Source organism: Microtus ochrogaster, unplaced genomic scaffold (assembly GCF_000317375.1).
Source record: "Microtus ochrogaster isolate Prairie Vole_2 unplaced genomic scaffold, MicOch1.0 UNK108, whole genome shotgun sequence".
Taxonomy (NCBI): Eukaryota; Metazoa; Chordata; class Mammalia; order Rodentia; family Cricetidae; genus Microtus; species Microtus ochrogaster.
Genome location: NW_004949206.1, coordinates 426,572 through 435,527, shown reverse-complemented (window position 1 = coordinate 435,527; position 8,956 = coordinate 426,572). Strand labels below are relative to the sequence as shown.

General features: G+C 50.3%; 1 protein-coding gene across 2 annotated transcripts in view; it reads left to right on the top strand.

Annotated features, from left to right (window-relative positions):
- The first annotated feature begins 1,567 nt into the window (after window positions 1–1,567).
- The window catches only part of Myadm (myeloid associated differentiation marker), an 11,540-nt gene continuing 4,151 nt past the window's right edge, over window positions 1,568–8,956 (top strand). The window contains exons 1-2 of one of the 2 annotated variants that reach the window (XM_005371405.2): window positions 1,568–1,803; window positions 5,764–5,850. The gene's annotated coding sequence lies outside the window, so the exon portion shown is untranslated. Of the gene's footprint in view, window positions 1,804–2,707; window positions 3,163–5,763; window positions 5,851–8,956 lie in introns of those variants that run through there. The other variant, XM_005371404.2, reaches the window with a different exon arrangement.

Sequence of the window (8,956 nt, the reverse complement as noted above, 5' to 3'; positions counted from 1 at the left end):
GGTCTCAGGGGTACTGAGCTCACCTAGCATGTTTGAGGCTGGGGGTTCAGTCTTCAGCATCACACATGTGTGCACCCCAGATTGTTCTTGTATCTTGTTCATGTTACCCTGAACACTGAGATGTTTTGTTTGTTATTTGTTTGTTTTCCATCTATGCGTGTGTGTGTGTGTGTGTGTGTGTGTGTATGCATGTGTTGGAATGCACGCCACAGTGGACATGTGTCAGCCAGAAGAAAACTTTTGGGAATCAGTTCTCTCCTTCTACCACATGGGTTCTGGAATTCAGGTCATTAGGCTTGACATGACCCACTGAATCATTGTAGGGCCCGTGGGTCTGCTGCTGCTTCCGGGGTTCCTTTTGAGGGCAGTCTCTGGCCAGCCAGCGTTTGCATTTCCTGTTTGTTACTGTGCTCCCTCTACCCCACCTGGTGGTTAGCTATAGGGTTTTGTTGACTCCACTGTAGGGCTTTGTTGACTCCACCTTGGGCGTGGTAATTTCCCACCTGTCTGGGGGGTATTCCAATTGTGCAGCAGCTACATATTTAAGGTTTTCCCTAAATTTGAATTAACGGCTTTCAGCTGATCTCCTTTCAAATGACCCAGGTCTCCCGTATGGTACAGTGGCATGCTAACTATACCGAGAGGGTAACATAGATGCAGGTGTTACAAACCATTTCTGTACAGGAAATAGTTCACAGGATATGGCATGGTAGGTTGTGAAAACCAAGACCTCTGCAGACCACTTGAGATGCTTCCAACTTCGAGGTTGTGTGACTTACTAAGTAGAAGGGGGAGAGAGACATTACTAAGCCTAAACCCCAGTGCTAACGAGGCTTGTCAATAGAATCTATGGGAGACCCAACCCGTTATTTATAGACTATATCGGTTTATGCTCCGAGCATGTGTGTGTGTGTGTGTGTGTGTGTGTGCACATGCACGTGTGCAATGTTTGATGCTGGACCTATTAAAAACTCCTCAGCAGTTAAGAGCACTTATCTTGTAGAAGGAAGAGGGTTCAATCACCCACAAAGGTGGCTCACAAACAAACATATGTAACTTCAGTTCTAGGAGATCTGACTCCCTCCTTCTGACCTCTGAAGAGACCAGGTTTGCACGTGGCGCACATACATACATGAAGGCAAAACACCCAGACACATTAAAAACTAATAAATCTAAAAAAATAAATAAAAACAAACAAAAACCAAAATCCTGCCTTCCACAGACCAACAAGATACCTCAAGTAGATAGAGGGGCTTGCTAATCAAACTGATGACCTGAGGTGGATCCTCAGATCCTACATGGCGGAAGGAGAAAACTGACCCCACAAGTTGTCCTCTGCCTTCCACGTTTGCTCTCTAACACATAAAATAAGTAAACGTGTGTGTGTTTACACTAAACTAAAACCCTCCCTTATGCAGGCCAGAGGATGACGAAGAGGGTCTGTTTGTGTCTCTTCGAGGGAATGCAAAGTGAGTGTGCAGCTCTTCACCTACCCATTCCCTATACCTCGGTCCCCACCCCCACTTCAGCAAATTCCCAAGCAAGCTCCCTGGTCCCCCCCCTACAGCTCCTCCCTCCACCGTAGGGCACGTTGCTGGCGGTTCTGAGCTCCTGGACCCCTTCCGACCCTTCCCTTCGCAACGTTCCTGGCTCCCACTATAGGGCTGCGCCTCTAAACCTCCTTAGACCTCCTGGAAGACGACCAGAAGCAGCCGCGGGGAAGAGCCTAGCATCTGTAGCCGCCACTAGGCCCCGCCCAGCAGCAGCGGAGCAGGGCCGCGCCCGGGACCGCTGCAGAGCGGGGTGAGTGAGAGCGACTAGGAGGGAGGGAGCCAGGTATCCCGGGTCCCCGCCCTGCCCAAGGGGCCGGCGTTGCGACCTTCAGCAGCTCCCTCGGCAGCACGACCTTCAGTTCCTTTTCCCATTTGACTAGGTCCAATCCTTTCAGGTCCTCAAATCCGACCAAAAAAAAAAAAAAAAAAAAAAAAAAAAAAAAAAGCCCAATCCTAAAGCCCTTCCCTGCTTTGCCCCCCCCTCCTCGGGGCACCACGGGGTCCACCGTATCCCTCCCATATGGTAGAACCCAGAATCCAGAACTCCAGGCCCATCCTCGTAAAGATTCTGAGTCCCTCCCTGTTTCCTGAAGGCAGGAATGCTAGCCAAAAATAGCTCGCCCTTCTAGACTCAGGAGGCTCAGCAGACAACTAGCCACATATATTCTGAAAACCGTCTGATCGCTCAGACAACCCCTCTCCCCCAGAATTCCAGTAATTTAGCTACTGTTCATCACCCCTTCGCCTCTCTTGACTGTGATCTTCAGAGGCGTGGCTCACTCCTCTTGCCGCAATTACAGTGCATGGCCCACTCCGGCCCACTCCCGTCTAGGAAGACCCCCCCCCCCAACACAGAAATATAGTCTTTGTTCTTTGGGAGTGGAGCCTCGCTTCTCAAGGTTGCTTGCTCAGAACTCCTAAAAGCTCTAGGCCTGGCACCCTAAATTCCTTTCTTTTTCAGGTAGACAAGACCCTAGCCCATAGATTCCGTTAAACTGTGAGGTCTGGCCCTAAATACGCTGCGACCTGGATAAGTTTTTTTTTTTTTTCTTTCTTTTCTCCAGTCAGCGTTGGGGAACAGATAGACAAGGACAGGAGCAGAGAGAGGGAAAATTGAATGAGGGGTAAGAGTAGGCCCAAGCTAGGGGCGAGGGGGAGCGGGGAAGGGGACTCCATCTAAAAACAAACCGTAAACATGCAGGTTTCTACGGCAACGGCATTCTTGGGCCTACCCTGGAGAGTTCATTCTAGAGCTATGTCAAGGAGGATAGCCCCTGGGAGCCCCCGCGCCTCCAGCTGCTGTGTCTTCCTGTTTTGTCTCCACGGCAACGGTGACCTCAGCCCTGCACTCCCTCCCTGGTTGGGCTAGAAATAGGCGACGGTCTAGTCTTTAGAGGGGGCGTGGTGTGACATTAGCCCCGCCTTGGGGGCCGACCAGGGATAGCTCAAGCTGAGGGAAAGTACCCCCTTCACCTCCCAAATCAGGCCCAAACCCCGCCCTCAGCCCCGCCCTCTCACGCTTCTCAGATGGTCAACTCCACCCAGCCCAAGACCCTTCTGGTCTGCAGTTGTTGCTCTGTTTCTGCTGCAGACGCCACTGACTGGAGAGGTGAGACTCCAGAGACCCCGGAGGGAAGGAGTCGTAGCCCAAGATCCTGGGGTCCGGAAAGAGAAGTGAGCAGGGATTCAGATGTCTGGGTCCCTAGAAACACTCCATTTGAGCCAGAACCCTGAGCTCATTCAGGTCTAACATGGTAACGAGAAGGGATTAGAGAGTGGGCGCCTGGGTCTGAGGTAGGACGATGGGGGTTGAGCCCTTGAGGCTGAGAGAGGTGAGATGGGGTCTGGAATACTAGGTAAAACCGAACAGGCCTGGGATCCGGATTTAGATGGGTCTTGGGGCACTGAGGGCTGGATTTTGGGCTTAATCCGGAGGAGGGCTGGGGTCTGAATTTGTTCTGAGGGAGGAAGGACTGGGCTCTGAATTTGGACTGAAGGAGGCGGGTGTGACTGGGATCCTGACTCCAGGGTTTGAGGACCTGGAGAGATGGAGTATAGATTCCTGAATCTCAGGGGAGATGGGACTCTTGGATACGAGGTTTGCATCTGGTGCCCAGAAGTGCTCAGGATGGGGAGAATTCCGTGGTCTGAACCTCCTTCCAGAGGCCCTGTATGGGCAGTTGGAGTGTGGGGGAAATTGTGGGATTAAGGCTGTGCCCACTGATGGTGTGGGGCGTGGCCGGGAGTCTGATCTGGGCAGTGCCCGAGTCTATGGAGTGATGGATGACATCAGGAGTGTAGCTGGGGGGGATGGTAGTAGGGGTGCTGGGTGTGGCCCAGGAGACTGGAGCTAGATCTAGGGGCGTTTCCTTGCCCTGCTTAGGTCTTTGAGCATTCCTGAGCTCTGATTTCAAACAGTGCTGGAGGCCCTGTTGAGGGGCAAGGGCGTCGTCACTCTTGCGTCTCAAGTCTCCCTTTCTCTTCTTCCTCCTTTCCTAAACAACCTTCCTCCAGACCAAAGGATTTTTGCTCTTTCCTCCTCCTCCAATGTTTATGGCGGGACAGTAGCCTACTTTTTTTTTTTGAAAGACAGGGTCTCTCCATGTATAACCTTGGTTGTTCTGGAACTTGCTCTGTAGACCTTGCTGGCCCTGAGCTCGCAGAGATCCGCCTGTCTCTGCCTCCTGGGATTAAAGGCGATCAGTAGCCCACTTTTTACAGTGCTGGGTATGGGACTAATCCTGGCTTCCCATTGGCCGTTCCAGGCGGAACTGAGGTTCTCCCTTCCTGTGGCATCTACCAGGTGAACTAGCACTGACCTGAAAACATACATTTATTTTGTGTACCTAATTCTAATTTAGCATGAGTTTTACAGCCTGGAGCTGGGAAAGAGATGCGTCCTCCAGTTTAGCAAGGCGAATTCGGAGCGTTTTTAAAGGAGTTCAGGTCTGGTGGGTACTCAAGAGTTTTATTTCCCTAACCACATCCCCACTGGTTGTTTGTGGTTGAACCCAGTACCTCCACCTACTTCACCACTACCGATCTCCCCCCTTCCCTTTTTTTTTTTTTTTTTTTTTTTTTTTTGGTTTGTCTTGAAGTCTACGCTACAGGAAGGCCTTGAATTTCCAATTCGGCCTTTGCCAGGGTTCTGGGAATATAGTCCTGCGCTACCAGGTCACACTCATCTCCAATCCATTCTTGGAAAGACAAAAAAAAAAAAAAAAAAAAAAAAAAAAAAAAAAACAACAAGATAAAATAAAAATTCTCAGTACTTAGGAGACAGAGGCATGCCAATCTCTGTGAGCGCCAGGCCAGCACATAGTAAGCGCCAGGCGAGCGAGGGTTACAGAGCAAGAGCTTGTCTCAAAATAGATTTTTAAAATGTACTTGCTTTGCATGGGGTTGGGGACGCACGTACCACAAGGCATGTGTGGAGGTCATAGGACAACTTGTGGGAGTCAGTTCTGTCTGGCACCCAACTCACTTTTTAAGGAACCACACACTCTCTCGCCTCCTCCTAGAACCCAGGATTCTTCCCCATCCCCCCACCCCCACACACTGAGTCAGTTCTGCCTGGTTCTCCCAACTCACTTTTCTTTTCTTTTTTTTTTTTTTCTTTCCCAACTAACTTTTCAAGGAACCACAAATCAGACTCTCCCGCTTTTTTGGAAACGCGCGCGCGCGCACACACACACACACTCTCCTACACACACGTACACATACAGCCAGTCTCTAGCTAGGGTGTTCTGGAGGGGTGGGCAGCCTCCGAGTGGGTCTCCTGGATTTTGGCACCACCTCCTGGTCCCTGCCACATAGCCCAGACAGAGGCGACTTAAAGCCCTTATAAGGCGCGGAGACGCCGGGCGAGGCTGGGCTTCCCGCTCCCAGAACCTCCGCCCAGGGATCTCACTCACTCCAGCCGACTGCAAGGCTGGGCTAAACGGTTAACAGCACTCACGCCCCTAGCGGTCCCGAGGGCCGGCCCTTTGTCCACTTTTGCTTCCACCTCGCCCACGCGGCTAATCCTAAGGGAGGGACGAGAGGGCGGTGCTTCCTGCGGTTACCCTCTGAGACCTCACCCCGGGGCAGGCCGCCAAGTATGCGTCTCCACTGGGAGATTTTTCCCTGCTGTCGCGTCTAGGGCTCGGGGTCAGGGTGCTGCAAGGGAGGACAGTCTGAGTTCCGTCCTGACTGCCTTTCTCCTTCTCAGGGCTTCTGTTCAGCCTTTTCCAGGTGCTCAACCATTTCGCCTTCGCAGCGTGATCTTCCTCCTTCCAGTCTTCAGTTAAGGCAGCAGGTGAGTGTGCTAGTGGCCCCATTTCCTAGTTCTTGAGAGTGGAACAGTTGTGGTCTGGACTGTAATTACAGTTCTTGAAAGTGAACGGCTGGGGTAGGAAGAGCTCCGAGTTTAAGGGAAAAGGCTGGGGGGTTCTGGATTTAAGGGAAGAGTATCTAGGGTGCTTTTCTTTTGAGTCTTTGGAGGAGGGCCTGTAGCCTGGACCCCTGAACCTAAGAGCGAAGTGCTTGGAACCTGAACTCCTGAGTCTATCATAGGAGGGCTGGTGATTTCCTGGGTCTTACTAAGGGAGGTTGACCAGGAATACTGAACTGGATCTGCAGGATCTAGGGCCCCGTCTCTGGGTATGAGGGAGGAGGGGAATGGTGCCTCGATTCCTAGATCCCCGATAGAGGAGGAGCCTGGTAAGGTTCCAGATGATATAATCAGAGTTATCCATGTGCCTAAGAAGTTGTATCCAGGAGCTGGCTCCTGTGTACTTTTGGGAGCTCTTCTGGGACGGTGTGAGCTTCCAGAGGTTAAAGCCTGCCCTTTTGTCTTTCCACGGGCCTGACCTTAATTAGCATGACTTTTCCTGAGGGAAAGTTAGGGATAGCTTATGCTTGTCTCAGAGCATAAGATGATGTACCCTGCGGGGTGGTGGGAAACAAGGGAGGCAAAGACAGGCGGATCTCTGTGAGTTCGAGGCCAGCCTGGTTTACAGAGTGAGTTCCAGGACATCCAGGGCTACACAGAGAAACCCTGTCTCAAAAACAAAAAAAGGATGATGGACCAAAAAAGGATGATAATCTGTTAAGCCAGGTACAGCCTGTTGAGCCAGTGAGTTGATTGGGATACTTACAGGGAGGGTCATGGGCATCACTGAAAAACCCACCCCAGCATGGGTGATGAAAGATACATTTCTGGGTCACAGGTCGGTGGGCCTCGTACCTTTTACGCATGCGCAGCCATAGATGCCAGTGCGGGAAGATCCCTAATTTAGGCCAAAGATGGGTTCAGAGTCACGTGTGAAAGCAACCTGGGACAGGAATAAGGGTGAGGTGTTCTGCCTGGACCATCCCAGCAACCCAGGAGCTGGCTTGGGTGTTTGTATGAAACTTCAAATTGAAATATATTTTCAGTATACAGCCCATGTAACCCAGGTTGGCTTTGAACTCCCTGAGTAGCTGAGGATAGTCTTGATCCTCCAGTCTCCACCTCCTGTGTGCTTACAGTCATGTACCACCACACCTGGTCCATCCTGTGTTGAGGATCAAACCCTCTACCAACAGAGCTGTAAAGTCATACCTTCCTCGGTTTGTTTTTAAATGCAGCCACGCTGAAATACTTCCTTCAGGGTAACTTGAATGAATTCGTGTTCACAACCTGTTTGGCTCAGAATAAACTATCATGTCTTTTTTTAAAAAAAAAAAAAAGAAAGAAAGGAAGAAAGAAAGAAAGAAAGAAAGATACATTCCTGGAGCATACTTGTATGTAGCTGGGCAGAAGGTTTTTCGAGACAGGGTTTCTCTGTGTAGATCTGCCCATCTGCAACTCTTGTAGACTAGGCTGGCCTAGAACTCAGAGATCCAACAGCCTCTGCCTCCCAAGGACTGGGGATTAAAGGCATTCACCACCACTGCCCAACTAAATAAAATATCCACCCCCCCCCACTCCCCCGAATCCAATGAAATATCCACCACCCACCTGCATCCCATCTTAATTGCTCAATGCTTCCCACCGACACACAGGGTTTCTCTGTAGCTTTGGAGCATGTCCTGGAACTTGCTCTGTAGATCAGGCTGGCCTCGAACTCTGCCTCGTGAGTGCTGGGATTGAAGGCGTGTGCCACCACTGCCTGGCTGATGCTCATATATTCTTGTGGTGGGGCTTCAGTTTTGGTAAGGGACCTTATACCATAACCCTAAGTGTGTTTCCTGAACGTTGAAAGTTCCTATGATCATTTTTCTTTCTAACATGTAATTATTTTGTGTGTATGTGTATGTTTTCTTTTGTGGTTTTTTTTTTGTTTGTTTGTTTTGTTTTTGTTTTCTGAGACAGGATTTCACTGTAGTTTTAGAGCCTGTCCTGGAACTAACTCTTGTAGGCCAGGCTGGCCTTGAACTCACGGAGATCCGCCTGCCTCTGCCTCGTGAATGCTGGGATTAAAGGTGTGTGCATACCTGAGGCAAGTATATGGAGGTCAGAGGACAATTTGCAGAATTCAGTTCTATGCACCATGTGGGTCTTGTGAGTTGAATTCAGGACTGCCATGCTTTGTTGCAAGTTCCTTTACCTGCTGAGCATCTAATTTGGCCCGGGTCTGCTTAGCTTCTGAGTCATTTGAGCCTCTTCCCTCCCTCCAGCAGCTGATGTTAAGTCAGAGGAAATAACTGTAGAATGATACTAGCAATAAGGAAGTTTTATTTTCCAGGCTCTGGGAACCACCTCCCCAGCATTAGCTGAGAGGTCAGACAGTCATGCTGAGGAGGGCTCTGGCATCTGGTCCCTGTTCTGAGTCTCCAGGACAAGGAAATAGAAGCTGTGGTTTGTCACTGGAAAAAAAGATGGTAGTCCTTCTACCCCCATTCTATGTCTGGGTCACATGGGACATCAGAAGGGTGAGAGGCCTGTCCTGAGGTCCAACCCTGCAGGACTGATCTTGAAAACTAGAAATTTCAGTGGATGAAGCTGGGCCACTGATTGGTGGGAGTGGAGGGAGTTGGATTTTCCTGAACTTGAGGAACCTGTTGACTGAGTCCCTATAGGAAGTGATAAGGCTTACTGATAGGAAAAAGGAAACTGAGCTGTCTTTTTAACGTGTTTCCACGTCTGAAGTAGGATTAGGGGCAGGATGGGTAAAATTTAGGGGAGAAAGAAAACTTGATGTTCCGGATCAGAGGTCTTTGGGAGGGCAGTGAGAAGGATGGAGGTCCGGTGCTCTGGTTAGATATGGGCACTGGAACTGACGTTGGAATATTGGATGTGTAGGGGCTGCTAATGTCTAGGTTGCTTTTACATAAAAGAAATCTTTTTTTTGGGGGGGGGGGTTTGAGACAGGGTTTCTCTGTGGCTTTGGAGCCTGTCCTGGAACTAGCTCTGTAGACCAGGCTGGTCTCGAACTCAC